Raw genomic sequence first — 14,767 nt, forward strand, 5'->3', positions numbered from 1 at the left:
CCAGTGGCAGTTACTGTAGACAGCTTTCCCAGCCAGTGGCAGTTACTGTAGACAGCTTTCCCAGCCAGTGGCAGTCACTGTAGATAGCTTTCCCAGCCAGTGGCAGTTACTGTAGACAGCTTTCCCAGCCAGTGGCAGTCACTGTAGATAGCTTTCCCAGCCAGTGGCAGTTACTGTAGATAGCTTTCCCAGCCAGTGGCAGTTACTGTAGACAGCTTTCCCAGCCAGTGGCAGTTACTGTAGACAGCTTTCCCAGCCAGTGGCAGTTACTGTAGATAGCTTTCCCAGCCAGTGGCAGTTACTGTAGACAGCTTTCCCAACCAGTGGCAGTTACTGTAGACAGCTTTCTCAGCCAGTGGCAGTTACTGTAGATAGCTTTCCCAGCCAGTGGCAGTTACTGTAGACAGCTTTCCCAGCCAGTGGCAGTTACTGTAGATAGCTTTCCCAGCCAGTGGCAGTTACTGTAGACAGCTTTCCCAGCCAGTGGCAGTCACTGTAGATAGCTTTCCCAGCCAGTGGCAGTTACTGTAGACAGCTTTCCCAGCCAGTGGCAGTTACTGTAGACAGCTTTCCCAGCCAGTGGCAGTTACTGTAGACAGCTTTCCCAGCCAGTGGCAGTTACTGTAGTCAGCTTTCCCAGCCAGTGGCAGTTACTGTAGACAGCTTTCCCAGTTCAGTTCAGTAATCCAAGTAAAAGCACAAGTTTAACCTTTAAAGGAGTTACTAAGTTCTAGCTAGACTACATCAGACTCTCACACTTTACTGTAGCCGTGCCTCCCCTGGCAACCAGTGTCAGTCCAGGTCAACATTAGCTAGTGAAACCACTAAGCTAGACTACATCAGATCAGTCGAGCTTTTAGCCTTTATTGGCTGTTGATATTATGACACGCTGTAGTCAGCTCCCCCAGCCCGGGTTGAATCAGTCCAAGTAAACAGTAGCTAGTAAATCGACTAGCCTATCCTTAATGGGGTTAATGAGCCTTGGCTCTTCACTTCCTGGTACCTGGTGTAGTATTTCCTGCCTGATGTCGCCTTCTGCTGGAGCACTGCCAATATTCTCTCTCATGTTTTTACAAACTGATGCGTTGACAGGCTCTGCCTAGTGTACCTAGGTGTTTACCACCATCAAATCCAATCACATTTTATCTGAATACAACAGGTGTAAACCTTACAGTGAAATGATTACTTACGAGCCCTTAACCAACAATGCAGTTTTAAGAAAAATAAGTGTTATGTAAAAAAAGAGAGAAAATAAAAGTAAGAAATAATTAAACAACAGCAGTAAAATAACAATAGCGAGGCTATATACAGGGTGTTACGGTACAGAGTCAATGTGGAGGCTATATACAGGGGGTACCGGTACAGAGTCAATGTGGAGGCTATATACAGGGGGTACCGGTACAGAGTCAATGTGGAGGCTATATACAGGGGGTACCTGTACAGAGTCAATGTGGAGGCTATATACAGGGGGTACCGGTACAGAGTCAATGTGGAGGCTATATACAGGGGGTACCAGTACAGAGTCAATGTGGAGGCTATATACAGGGGGTACCGGTACAGAGTCAGTGTGGAGGCTATATACAGGGGGCACCGGTACAGAGTCAATGTGGAGGCTATATACAGGGGGTACCGGTACAGAGTCAATGTGGAGGCTATATACAGGGGGTACCGGTACAGAGTCAATGTGGAGGCTATATACAGGGGGCACCGGTTAGTCGAGGTAATATGTACATAGGACTCCTAGGAAAGGTTATCGGTCCACTGGATGTGGAAGGCAACCCAAAGTCAAGCAGGTTGATTTCTCTGACTCTAGGCTATGTTGCTGTATTACAGAAGACTGACTCATTCAAGGATGTGAATAGGCACTGCCTTATAGTACGCAGTGAGTCATAGCGTGGGGATTACCAGGCAGGCACTATAGGTCTACTGGATCTCCTATCAACAGTATAATTATTATAGATCTGCCTGGCTGCTGGCAACCCTAGACTTGCTAGCAGCTCACCCTTCAATAAATCAAGACTCATCGTAAATCTATCGCCCTGACTTTTGTGACGACTCCGAGGCGTGGAAGGAAAGCACTATCAAGAGCCAAGAGAGGGGCCTGCCGCCTCTTGGTGAATAGCCTGCATCTACCATCTATGATCGATTCAATTTCACCATTTTGAATGAATGTTTCTTTGTAAGGGTGGGTGCCTTTTTAATCACCACATAGGGCCTATCATTTTCTCATTGCATCCTTTTGGTCTTCACTTTAAATCAGTGAAAGGGGGAGAAGACAGACACACACACTTATCAACACATTCCCGCTCTCTGTGTGGTCTACTGATATGTCCCACTGGGTTGATTGAGTTCAGCAGCTGCTTGTGATTACCTGGTACATGTGGCTCAGAACAGGCAGACTCCCCGGCTCTCTGATTAGCATCACTGTGCTGATCCTCTACGTCCAGTCCTCCTCACTGGCTGGATACTGGAAATACACTGAACAAAAAATATTAACACAATGTGTTGGTTTCATGAGCTGAAATAAAATATCCCAGAAATGTTCCATACTCACAAAAAAAAAAGCTTATTTCTCTCCAGCGTTGTGCACAAATTTGTTTACATCCCTGTAAGTGAGAATCTCTCCTTTGTCAAGATAATCCATCCACCTGACAGATGTGGCATATCAAGAAGCTGGTTCAACAGCATGATCAATTACACAGGTGCACCTTGTGCTGAGGACAATAAAAGGCCACTCTAAAAATGTACAGTTTTGTCACACAACACAAAGCCACAGATGTCTCAAGTTTTGAGAGTGCCTGCAATTGGCATGCTGACTGTAGAAATGTTCACCAGAGCTGTTGCCAGATAATTGAATGTTCCATAAGCCTCCTCCAATGTCGTTTTAGAGAATTTGGCAGTACGTCCAACTGGCCTCACAACGTGTAACAAAGCCAGCACAGGGCCCCCACATCCGGCTTCTTCACCTATGGGATCGTCTGAGACCAGCCACCCGGACAGCTGATGAAACTGTGGGTTTGCACAAGCGAATAATATCTGCACAAACGGTCAGAAAACCGTCTCAGGGAAGCTCATCTGCATGCTCGTCGTCCTCACCAGGGTCTGGACCTGACTGCAGTTCAGTGTCGTAACCGACTTCAGTGGGCAAATGCTCACCTTCGATGGCCACTGGCACGCTGGAGAAGTGTGATCTCCACAGATGAATCCCGGTTTCAACTGTATGGCGTTGTGTGTGGGCGAGGGGTTTGCTGATGTCAACATTTGACTGGTACTGTGTATTTTTGTTTTATGGCACACTTATTCACGCCCATCTCAGTGAACTAATCGTAGAGACTAAAAGGCCCTGCATGGGTCAATCCAAAAGTCTGCAGTGGCCATACAGCATTTACTGCGATTGCCCCCCTCACCCCGCAGAAGTCGGGGGCTTCGCAGAGCTGTTTTGAAGGAAGTTGTCAAAGAAGCGAGTTTTGTGTTTATACAGGACCTCCCGCCCTCCCCTACGGTCAACCAATCACGTCAATGAGCTAGACGGCGCCCTCCGCATAAAGGCTACAGCGTTTGAGAGGTGCACGCCGTTGTGGTACGGAGCTAAATATCTCCGGAGGCTCTGCAATTGTCACACCTAGGGCTGTGACGTCATGGAATGTTGTCAGCTGGTGATTAACAAGCAAATAACTGTCGGTCTCACGGTAATTGACTGTTAATGAACACAAACACGTTTAGCATCTCCTGGCTTCCACACACAGCCTACAAGCCACTGATGCAGACCTTTTAAAACATCTACATGTTTAAAAGTCTAATAAATCCATGTAATATAGCTGACACCATCACAATACATCCATTATTTATTTTAGACAGGTCTAAAGAAACATGATATGAAGAAAATGTAGGCTATTTCAGAAGGACAGAATAGCCTACTCTCAGTTGTCCTAATGTTAGGTCCTGATCTGGCTATGCCATATGGCTGTGGGCTACACTAGTTCATTTAGCACACAAGATTTGCTTAGAATTCCATGGCATTATTTTATAATATGGAGAATAAAATTGAACAAAGCTGAATAAAATAGAAATGATATTTCTCCAAACGATTTGAGGGAGTGCGGACAAGCTGATCGGTAAACAAAGAAACCGGTACTTCCATGTTTAATTTAGTTATTTATGCAACTTTAGTTGTTTTACAAACATTGGGCAATATGTTCTGATTTTTAATACATTCTAAGGCTGCATGATGTGACTGGTGATTTTTAACAAAGTCATATGAAAGGCATGATCTCCGCTTTGTTTATTGCGCAGGCATCAAATCAAACACTTCATCAGTCTCACGTTCACAATTTGCCATCCCCCTTGCGTGACCGTTGTGCCCTTGGGCTGAATATAGTTACAATTCACTTCTCCCGGTTGCCAAACGCCGTGCTACGAAGCACCGCTCACTCGCATGGCTCTCTCTCATATCTAAACTCTTATTAGTCTATGCTCGTCACGTGACGCCCCCGATGGACACATCCGGGATGTAACTGCAGGCGTCCTTCTTATCGAATTCTGAGGCGCATATTGAAGATGTTAGGAGAACTGTCCACGTGTACTTTTTGTCAGCCAATCAGATGAGTAGTCCTGACGAACAGCAAAACCACCAGTCTACAGTGCATTCGGAAAGTATTCAGACCCCTTGACTTTTTCCACATTTTCTTACATTAGACTTATTCTAAAATTGATTAAAAAAACATTTATTTTTATTAAAATTGAACCTTTTCTAATAAAGCATTACTTGAATAATCAATATTTGCAATCAATTATGAAAACAGTGTTTTCCCGTAAGTTGATTGCATTTTGGAACATTTGCGCTCACAGCCTACTGCCGTGTGCACATTGCTGCGCTGATAATGTGAAGAAGTAACCTATTAGGTTATCAACATTTTAAGCTAAACGTTCTGATCTGTTGCATCAGCCTCATTGCTTTTAAAAATTGTTTTCGAGTAGTTGTATTAATTTGGGATCTGGGTAATTATGCAACTACGGTAACTTCTATGTCCTCAGGGTCAATTTTGGGGATTTTATTAAAAAATATATATGGTTTTATTCTTTATGTATTAAGTTTACAACTACAATCACCCCATATTTCTTTAGACATCTCTCTATCAAGTATTTTAGCTACTTTTCAGGTGCATTTTATACCTCTCACTGTTTTGCCCTTGCCCCTGACCCCGACTTTTGAGCTTCTACAATTTTTTTCTATGAGAAAACATGACATAAATGTGTAATTATTAATGTTATCTTCTAGAGAAAGAGGCATATAAAATCTACATCAATATTTATTGTGAGTATGCACTTTTATTTACACAAAATATACCTGTCCTTCGGGAGTGGTGTCATTTCCACCACTGAGAGCAAATTCCTCATTAATAAAGTTTTTTTTTCAAGAGAATGTTACATTTAGTTACCATGGAAACATATTGTGACACAGAAGCACGTGGCTGCAGAGGACAGTTGTTCCTGATGTGCTGTCCAGAAGTTGATGAAAAATCTAGGTCAATATTGCTTGTGTAGAGAATATTTTTATTGTCAGTCATTTCCAAATAGGCTACAATTTCTTTAATTTGTGGTAGAATTTTGATTTTTTAAAAATATATATTTGATGTATTTAGTGTAAACCATATGCTAGCTATAATACTGGCCAACGCATGCTAAGCAGTCTGTCATTTTTCTCCAAAAACAAAAGAAGCGCAATTTCCATCAGTTATTTCCATCACAAACTTAACTGTGATGGAAATGACAGAATGTTGTGGAAATGACAAAAATCCATTATTACTTTTTACTTTAAAAACAAGTAGGCTTATTTAATCACGTTTTAAATAACTTGAGTCTAGAAAATACTCCAAGGTGTGCACAATTAGAAAACTTAAGAATTATTTTTCTTTGTTTTTAGAAGATGCCACATAAAATAGCACGGAGGTCACAGACATAGACATTTTAAATGATCCTATATGATACCAGGAACATCTGCAAAAAGACAGGGAGAGATACTGGATGAAAAAAAGAGAAGGGAGAAGTGATATCCATCTCTGAGCTTACAAAGCGAGAACAAAGAAGCAAGAGATGGCAATGTAACCAACGGAATAGAAGACAAACTAAAGAGAACAGTTGCAATGGAGACCTACCTATCAGGCAACACACCACCTCAGTCGCCAGATGACTTGCAGCCAGAACATGAGGCTAACATACCTGCCGCTAACTTACCTGCCCTGATGCCCGCCCTGATACCCAGTCCTCATCGTCTGCAACAGGAATGAGAAGTCTAATACTTGCTGGAAGGAAAAAGGTTGGAAGAGGTCGCTCAAAAACACAGAGATCTTTGCATGATGTCAAACCTGATAAAGCTTAACGGAAAACTGAGAAATACAAAAAAAAAGGTAGGATCAACTGATGAAGAAGATGGATAGACCAGATTCGCCCAAAGACAAAACAGAAAATGAAGGGAACTACGAAGAACTTGAGAAGGATTTTATTGTTTCAAAATAACCATCATTGCAGAGTTAAAGCAAAAGTATCAAAAAATGCACAGTGCCAAAGGACAAACAAGTGGCTTCGAAAGATGCTCAGAGGAAACATCCTGAGAAAGTACGGCCTGGTCAAAGCTGCAAACAGACGACTTTCGATTTTCAAGCCAAAGCAATGAGGGCAAATGAAAACAGGCCATCGAGTCTTCAATACTCCAGGAAGAATCAGTGTAACAGAATGTCCCCTGGCACAGAAGAGAAAATCACCAGATTCTATGAACGTGATGACAACAGCAGAGCCACAACGGGGGAAAAGGGACACACTAACGAGGAACAAGAAAGAAAGAAAGAAAGAAATAAAAAAAAAAAAGCAGAAACGCTTCTTGAATGGCACAGTTCAGAACCTTTTTATCAGAAGTTTAACAGGAAATATTCAGAGATTAAAATGTCCTACTATGAATTCTTTAAAATACGTATTTTTGGGTTGTCAAGCCAACGGTCCAGGATATGGACACGTCTCTGCAAAACCCACGCCGACCTCCAGTTCATGGCCGACAAACTACAGTGTCACAAGGTGATACAGCAACAATGAAAACCTTATTGGGTCATTGTGCTGTCAGAACCTTATTGGGTCTTTGTGCTGTCAGAACCTTATTGGGTCGTTGTGCTGTCAGAACCTTATTGGGTCGTTGTGCTGTTAGAACCTTATTGGGTCTTTGTGCTGTCAGAACCTTATTGGGTCGTTGTGCTGTCAGAACCTTATTGGGTCTTTGTGCTGTCAGAACCTTATTGGGTCGTTGTGCTGTCAGAACCTTATTGGGTCGTTGTGCTGTCAGAACCTTATTGGGTCTTTGTGCTGTCAGAACCTTATTGGGTCGTTGTGCTGTCAGAACCTTATTGGGTCGTTGTGCTGTCAACCTTATTGGGTCTTTGTGCTGTCAGAACCTTATTGGGTCGTTGTGCTGTCAGAACCTTATTGGGTCGTTGTGCTGTCAGAACCTCATTGGGTCGTTGTGCTGTCAGAACCTTATTGGGTCGTTGTGCTGTCAGAACCTTATTGAGTCTTTGTGCTGTCAGAACCTCATTGGGTCGTTGTGCTGTCAGAACCTCATTGGGTCGTTGTGCTGTCAGAACCTCATTGGGTCGTTGTGCTGTCAGAACCTTATTGGGTCGTTGTGCTGTCAGAACCTCATTGGGTCGTTGTGCTGTCAGAACCTCATTGGGTCGTTGTGCTGTCAGAACCTCATTGGGTCGTTGTGCTGTCAGAACCTTATTGGGTCGTTGTGCTGTCAGAACCTCATTGGGTCGTTGTGCTGTCAGAACCTCATTGGGTCGTTGTGCTGTCAGAACCTCATTGGGTCGTTGTGCTGTCAGAACCTTATTGGGTCGTTGTGCTGTCAGAACCTCATTGGGTCGTTGTGCTGTCAGAACCTCATTGGGTCGTTGTGCTGTCAGAACCTCATTGGGTCGTTGTGCTGTCAGAACCTTATTGGGTCGTTGTGTTGTCAGAACCTCATTGGGTCGTTGTGCTGTCAGAACCTCATTGGGTCGTTGTGCTGTCAGAACCTTATTGGGTCTTTGTGCTGTCAGAACCTCATTGGGTCGTTGTGCTGTCAGAACCTCATTGGGTCTTTGTGCTGTCAACCTCATTGGGTCGTTGTGCTGTCAGAACCTCATTGGGTCGTTGTGCTGTCAGAACCTCATTGGGTCGTTGTGCTGTCAGAACCTCATTGGGTCGTTGTGCTGTCAGAACCTTATTGGGTCGTTGTGCTGTCAGAACCTTATTGGGTCATTGTGCTGTCAGAACCTTATTGGGTATTTGTGCTGTCAGAACCTGAAGAGTGCATGTATAGAGAGTGCTGCCTTTGTCAAGCAAAAGAGCTTAAAACATCTGACTTTGATGCTGGTGAGCAGACATGGTGGTTTGAGTGGAAAAACAAAGCTGAAGAGAGAGAGAAGAAAAACAAAGCTGAAGAGAGGGAGAAAGAGAAGGAAAAACAAAGCTGAAGAGAGAGATAGAAAGAGAAGGAAAAACAAAGTGGGAAACATGGAGAAGTTCACTGTACATTTGACAGTATAAGAAAAGGTGTGTGGCACCCTGCATGTACAACATTCCACACCAATACTCCAAACAGAGAGGATTAAAAGAGAATCTGCGGAAAGAGGAGATCATCGTGCATATTGACGTGGCAGAGAACTCGGGGGCGCAACTTTCACTGGGGATGGAGGGGGGGGGGACATGTCAATCTCACATTCTGAAATTGCATTTTTGTCCCCCGTAGTTTTATCATAGGAATGTGATACAAAACGAGGCAACGGTGTGCTTTAGGACCATGCAGACATCTCAGAGCGGTCAGGTAGGCTGTTTGGAGTGTTTATCCGACTGGATAAAACAAATTCTAATAATATAAAACCAAAGTTGTGCCACTGAGAGAACTACCTGTGTAAATTCACCAGTGAGATCCAGGCGGTTCACTTTGGTGATTCTCACATGCAGGTGACCCTCCACACCTGTGTTGGACATACCACACAAATGATACCGTTTCCCGATGCTCACTGAGCTCTGCTATGCGGATGATTTCTCTGCAATCTGGGCTCATCTCTCCAAACCACTGAGCTCTGCTATACGGAGGACCCCTCTGCAATCTGGGCTCATCTCTCCAAACCACTGAGCTCTGCTATACGGAGGACCCCTCTGCAATCTGGGCTCATCTCTCCAAACTACTGAGCTCTGCTATACGGAGGACCCCTCCCTCTGGGCTCATCTCTCCAAACCACTGAGCTCTGCTATACGGAGGACCCCTCTGGGCTCATCTCTCCAAACCACTGGCCTACTTCCATGAGCTCTGTCCACTTTTGGAATCTTACTTTTGCTTAAATTAATTAAATGTTCTATAATGGTTGTTGTTCAAAATGTTTGCAATAAAATATTGTTTTCATTTTTTTTTTTACATATGTAATATCCACCCACACCTTGTCATTACCACCCACACCTTGTCATTTCCACCCACACCTTGTCATTTCCACCCACACCTTGTCATTACCACCCACGCCTTGTCACATCCACCCACACCTTGTCATTACCACCCACGCCTTGTCACATCCACCCACACCTTGTCATTGCCACCCACACATTGTCATTTCCACCCACACCTTGTCACATCCACCCACACCTTGTCATTGCCACCCACACCTTGTCATTTCCACCCACACCTTGTCATTACCACCCACACCTTGTCATTGCCACCCACGCCTTGTCATTACCACCCACACCTTGTCATTTCCACCACACCCATATTTTGAGGTAAATTCGTATATTCTGTATAATTGACATTGATTGATTTGTTTTAGAAATCACATGGTTGTTATAATCTCACAAACAGGTTGGGTGGAAATATGTATATTTTCTAATGATAAATAAATGTTTTCAGCTCTTCACAAAGGCAAGTTTATACATTGAGGCGTTGTGTTGAATTATTCATTTTAGGAAAACCTTACAAAGCACTTAAAATAATATTCAATGCAAGTTAATGTACAAATGCATAAGAAATGTGTTTATAAAATAATTGTATGATATTTCATTTTCAACTAAAATCAATGTTTAATGATGTGATGGAAATTACATTGGTCTAAGGCTGTCTGAGAAAAAAACGACAAAAATATATAAATTCCTGAACAGTACGATCGCAGCCATTATCAGGTATTATTTCTAGACAAATCAAAGACGATTATAATACTGGTAAAATGATGTTTCAATACATTTTAATTTCTGAAAGCCAAAGTGCCTGAAGTTGCAGAATCACCCATCTATAGCATCCCACAACTGTCCCAGAGTAGCCTAGTGGCAGGTAGCCTAGTATTTAGAGTGTTGGGCCAGTTCCCGAAAGGTTGCTAGATCGAATCCCCAAGCTGACAAAGTAAAAAAATCTGCCGTTCTGCCCCTGAACAAGGCAGTTAACCCACTGTTCCCCAATAGGCCTTCATTGAAAATAAGAATTTGTTCAACTGTCTTGCCTAGTTAAATAAAGGTTACTTGTTTTGAATATTTCTTTCTCACACAGAAGTGTCATCTTTTTCTACAATGGTGGGATAGCAGATAAACACAATGTATTCAGACCCCTTGACTTTTTCCACATTTTGTGAAGTTACAGCTTATTCTAAAATGGATTAAATAAATACATTAAAGGAGATTTGATTGGCAGTGAGCACAGCAGCAGGAAGATGTGAGAGGAAGGCAGCATGGAGAGGAAGGCAGCATGATGGTGTGGAGAGGAAGGCAGCAGGACAGTGTGGAGAGGAAGGCAGCAGGACGGTGTGGAGAGGAAGGCAGCATGGAGAGGAAGGCAGCATGACGGTGTGGAGAGGAAGGCAGCAGGGCGGTGTGGAGAGGAAGGCAGCAGGACGGTGTGGAGAGGAAGGCAGCAGGACGGCGTGGAGAGAAAGGCAGCATGGAGAGGAAGGCAGCAGGACGGTGTGGAGAGGAAGGCAGCAGGACGGTGTGGAGAGGAAGGCAGCAGGACAGTGTGGAGAGGAAAGCAGCAGGACGGTGTGGAGAGGAAGGCAGCAGGACGGTGTGGAGAGGAAGGCAGCAGGACAGTGTGGAGAGGAAGGCAGCAGGACGGCGTGGAGAGAAAGGCAGCATGGAGAGGAAGGCAGCAGGACAGTGTGAAGAGGAGGAGAGGAAGGCAACATGGAGAGGAAGGCAGCAGAAAGGTGTGGAGAGCAAGGCAGCAGGAATGCAGCATGGAGAGCAAGGCAGCATGGAGAGCAAGGCAGCATGGAGAGCAAGGCAGCAGGACGGTGTGGAGAGCAAGGCAGCAGGACGGTGTGGAGAGGAAGGCAGCATGGAGAGGAAGGCAGCATGGAGAGGAAGGCAGCAGGACGGTGTGGAGAGGAAGGCAGCAGGACGGTGTGGAGAGGAAGGCAGCAGGACGGTGTGGAGAGGAAGGCAGCAGGACGGTGTGGAGAGGAAGGCAGCAGGACGGTGTGGAGAGGAAAGCAGCAGGACGGTGTGGAGAGGAAGGCAGCAGGACGGTGTGGAGAGGAAGGCAGCAGGACAGTGTGGAGAGGAAGGCAGCAGGACGGTGTGGAGAGGAAGGCAGCAGGACGGTGTGGAGAGGAAGGCAGCAGGACGGTGTGGAGAGGAAGGCAGCAGGACGGTGTGGAGAGGAAGGCAGCAGGACGGCGTGGAGAGAAAGGCAGCATGGAGAGGAAGGCAGCAGGACGGTGTGGAGAGGAAGGCAGCAGGACGGTGTGGAGAGGAAGGCAGCAGGACGGTGTGGAGAGGAAGGCAGCAGGACGGTGTGGAGAGGAAGGCAGCAGGACGGTGTGGAGAGGAAGGCAGCAGGACGGTGTGGAGAGGAAGGCAGCAGGACGGTGTGGAGAGGAAGGCAGCAGTCTCGTTGGAGTTTAGGAGTGTAGCCCGAGTGCTGTCAGACACAACCATAGACTACTATGTTCTGTAATGCAGCACCCTAAGAGGTTATACTATAGTACTGTAATGTAGCACCCCAGGAGGTTATACTATAGTACTGTAATGCAGCACCCCAGGAGGTTATACTATAGTACTGTAATGCAGCACCCCAGGAGGTTATACTATAGTACTGTAATGCAGAACCCCAGGAGGTTATACTATAGTACTGTAATGCAGAACCCCAGGAGGTTATACTATAGTACTGTAATGCAGAACCCCAGGAGGTTATACTATAGTACTGTAATGCAGCACCCCAGGAGGTTATACTATAGTACTGTAATGCAGCACCCCAGGAGGTTATACTATAGTACTGTAATGGCAGCACCCCAGGAGGTTATACTATAGTACTGTAATGCAGCACCCCAGGAGGTTATACTATAGTACTGTAATGGCAGCACCCCAGGAGGTTATACTATAGTACTGTAATGCAGAACCCCAGGAGGTTATACTATAGTACTGTAATGCAGCACCCCAGGAGGTTATACTATAGTACTGTAATGGCAGCACCCCAGGAGGTTATACTATAGTACTGTAATGCAGCACCCCAGGAGGTTATACTATAGTACTGTAATGCAGCACCCCAGGAGGTTATACTATAGTACTGTAATGGCAGAACCCCAGGAGGGTTCCTAGTGTGTGATGGTGTGTTTGTTTGTGAGCTCTCTAGTCCCACTTCTGGCGCTGCGAGGGTTAAGTCCGATACAGCAGTTTCCACTGCGGTGCAGATGGCTTTGCTGTTCTGTTCGCTAGCGAGAGAGGGGGGGTAGAGAGACTGAAAGAGAGAGGAGGGAGGGAGAGAGACTGAAAGAGTGGTAGAGGAGGGAGAGTGAGCGCGATGTTGGAATGGAAAGTACAGAACCATATGTAACATATTTAGAGATGGATTGAGTTGTAGCTGAGGTGGAGTTGACTTTTCTCTGATTACGGGATTTCGATCCATCGTAAACTCCTCACCTGTGCCTCTCTCTACTATAGAATCTATAGATAGCCAGTTGTGTCAGTCAGAGAAAGGAAGGGAGGGGCCGTGTGAGTGTTCTCTCTGCTCCTATTGGTTACGAGGCATCGCGCGCACTACAGTACGGTGGCGGCGCCTGCTGCTGATGTGCGTCTGTAGGAATCTCCTGCTGTTGAGGAGGAGCAGTAGAGCACTCTAGTTAAATACATCCAAATAAAAAGGAATAGCAGAGCTGGAGGTGGGACTGGGATTGGACTGGGCTGGAGAGAGGTTTTTTTGTCAGGTGTCCTCTGTTTATCTGTGATGACCAGGATGAACTATTGCTGTAAGTATTGTACTCTGACTGACTACTGACTAGCTCTATTTAGCTTAGCCAGTATTTAGCCTAGCTTCTCTACACAGATCTAGTGTTGCTGCTTAGCCTAGCCAGTATTTAGCCTAGCTTTTCTACACAGATCAGTGTTGCTGCTTAGCCTAGCCAATCAGTCCGTAGGTTTACTGCTTGCTTGTCAATATTGGTTATTTGGAAAATTAATCTTATTCAGGTTTAGGCCAGAAAGCTCTGTGTTCTGTAACACCATTTTACTGACTGTGTTGCTGCTACTACTACTACTACTACTACTACTACTACTACTACTACTACTACTACTGCAGTTTTTGTTTGAATTACATATACAGTATGTGGTGTTGAAAACATCATAGTAGTTGCCCAATGGTCTGCCGTTAACATGTATTCCAGTGTTGGGCTAATAAGAAGTTGCATCTCATGACCTTCTACTGTATGAGCTGAATTTTTAGGGCCTGTTTAGGTATTTAAAAAAATAAATCTATATATAAATAAGTTATTTGATGCAACATTGATTTTGGCTTTACACGCTACCCAAACCAAAATAAATGTACACATACATGTTATTCAATCATTGCACACGCCAATGAGCATCTGCGTAGCCAGACGCTAAAATAGAAGTTGTTTCTATTTGTGACGCCGAACGCGATGCAAGTCCTGCCTCTCCCATCTCCTCATTGGCTTTTAGAAGCACATACCCACTTGCCATCTCCTCATTGGTTATACCCATGTTTGTGATTGAAAGATGAACTTCGGTCGGTCGTGGTAATACACCTTATTATGAAAGTTAGATGCCAATCGCCATATAAAGTCCAAAGAAGAAAATGCCTGGAAGCAGGAGAGATGACTAGAAAAAATTTGGTTGACTGTTTTATGTGTGGATTAATTGTAGGAGTAGAGGCCCTTGTGCATTTCTGGTAAAATAACTCAATGTTTATATCCCAGGACAAATTAGCTAGCAACAGCAAGCTAGCTAGCTAAATAGGATAAATTAGCTAGCAACTGCAAGCTAGCTAGCTAAATTGCCAATGCAAGTTTAATGCTTTTCGACCTGTCCCCAAATTAATATAATTGTTTCAGAGTTTTTTGATATTTCAACCTGCGTGTTGTGATCGCGTTTGGTGTGGGGGGGACATTGGGCCCAATGGCGCACACGGACGTCTGGTTTGGGCATGGTGTACTGCTATTAGCCAATATAAACACATTGAATAACAGACTCATACATGGAATAACATATAGTCCAAAAATAAATCAAAAGAAAGTTTGTTTTAAAGTGTCTGTCCTAAATCTGAGAGAGATAAAATATCAGGAAATCATAAAAAAAAAAAATTGAAGTATCCATTTTTAACCCCATTTTATTTGGCACCAAACTACTTATATATATATATATATATATATATATATATATACACTTCCATATGTTTTCTACTGGTACCTCAGATGAGGATTGTGGGTGTCCTAGAGCAAAACAACCGACGTGTTCCTGAGAGTCCCGTAGA

General features: G+C 44.4%; 1 protein-coding gene across 21 annotated transcripts in view; it reads left to right on the top strand.

Moving 5' to 3' along the window:
* The window catches only part of LOC110522713 (tight junction protein 1), a 179,497-nt gene that overhangs the window by 74,858 nt on the left and 89,872 nt on the right, over positions 1-14,767 (top strand). For 5 of the 21 annotated variants that reach the window (XM_090231036.1, XM_090231038.1, XM_090231039.1 and 2 more), the window contains exon 1: positions 12,738-13,247. The exons of 13 other annotated variants lie outside the window; for them this stretch is intronic. The gene's annotated coding sequence lies outside the window, so the exon portion shown is untranslated. Of the gene's footprint in view, positions 1-12,728; positions 13,248-14,767 lie in introns of those variants that run through there. 3 more of the 21 variants (XM_090231037.1, XM_090231042.1, XM_090231043.1) reach the window with 2 other exon arrangements.

This window comes from Oncorhynchus mykiss, chromosome 4 (assembly GCF_057628025.1).
Source record: "Oncorhynchus mykiss isolate SJ-2025 chromosome 4, ASM5762802v1, whole genome shotgun sequence".
In the NCBI taxonomy this organism is placed as follows: domain Eukaryota; kingdom Metazoa; phylum Chordata; class Actinopteri; order Salmoniformes; family Salmonidae; genus Oncorhynchus; species Oncorhynchus mykiss.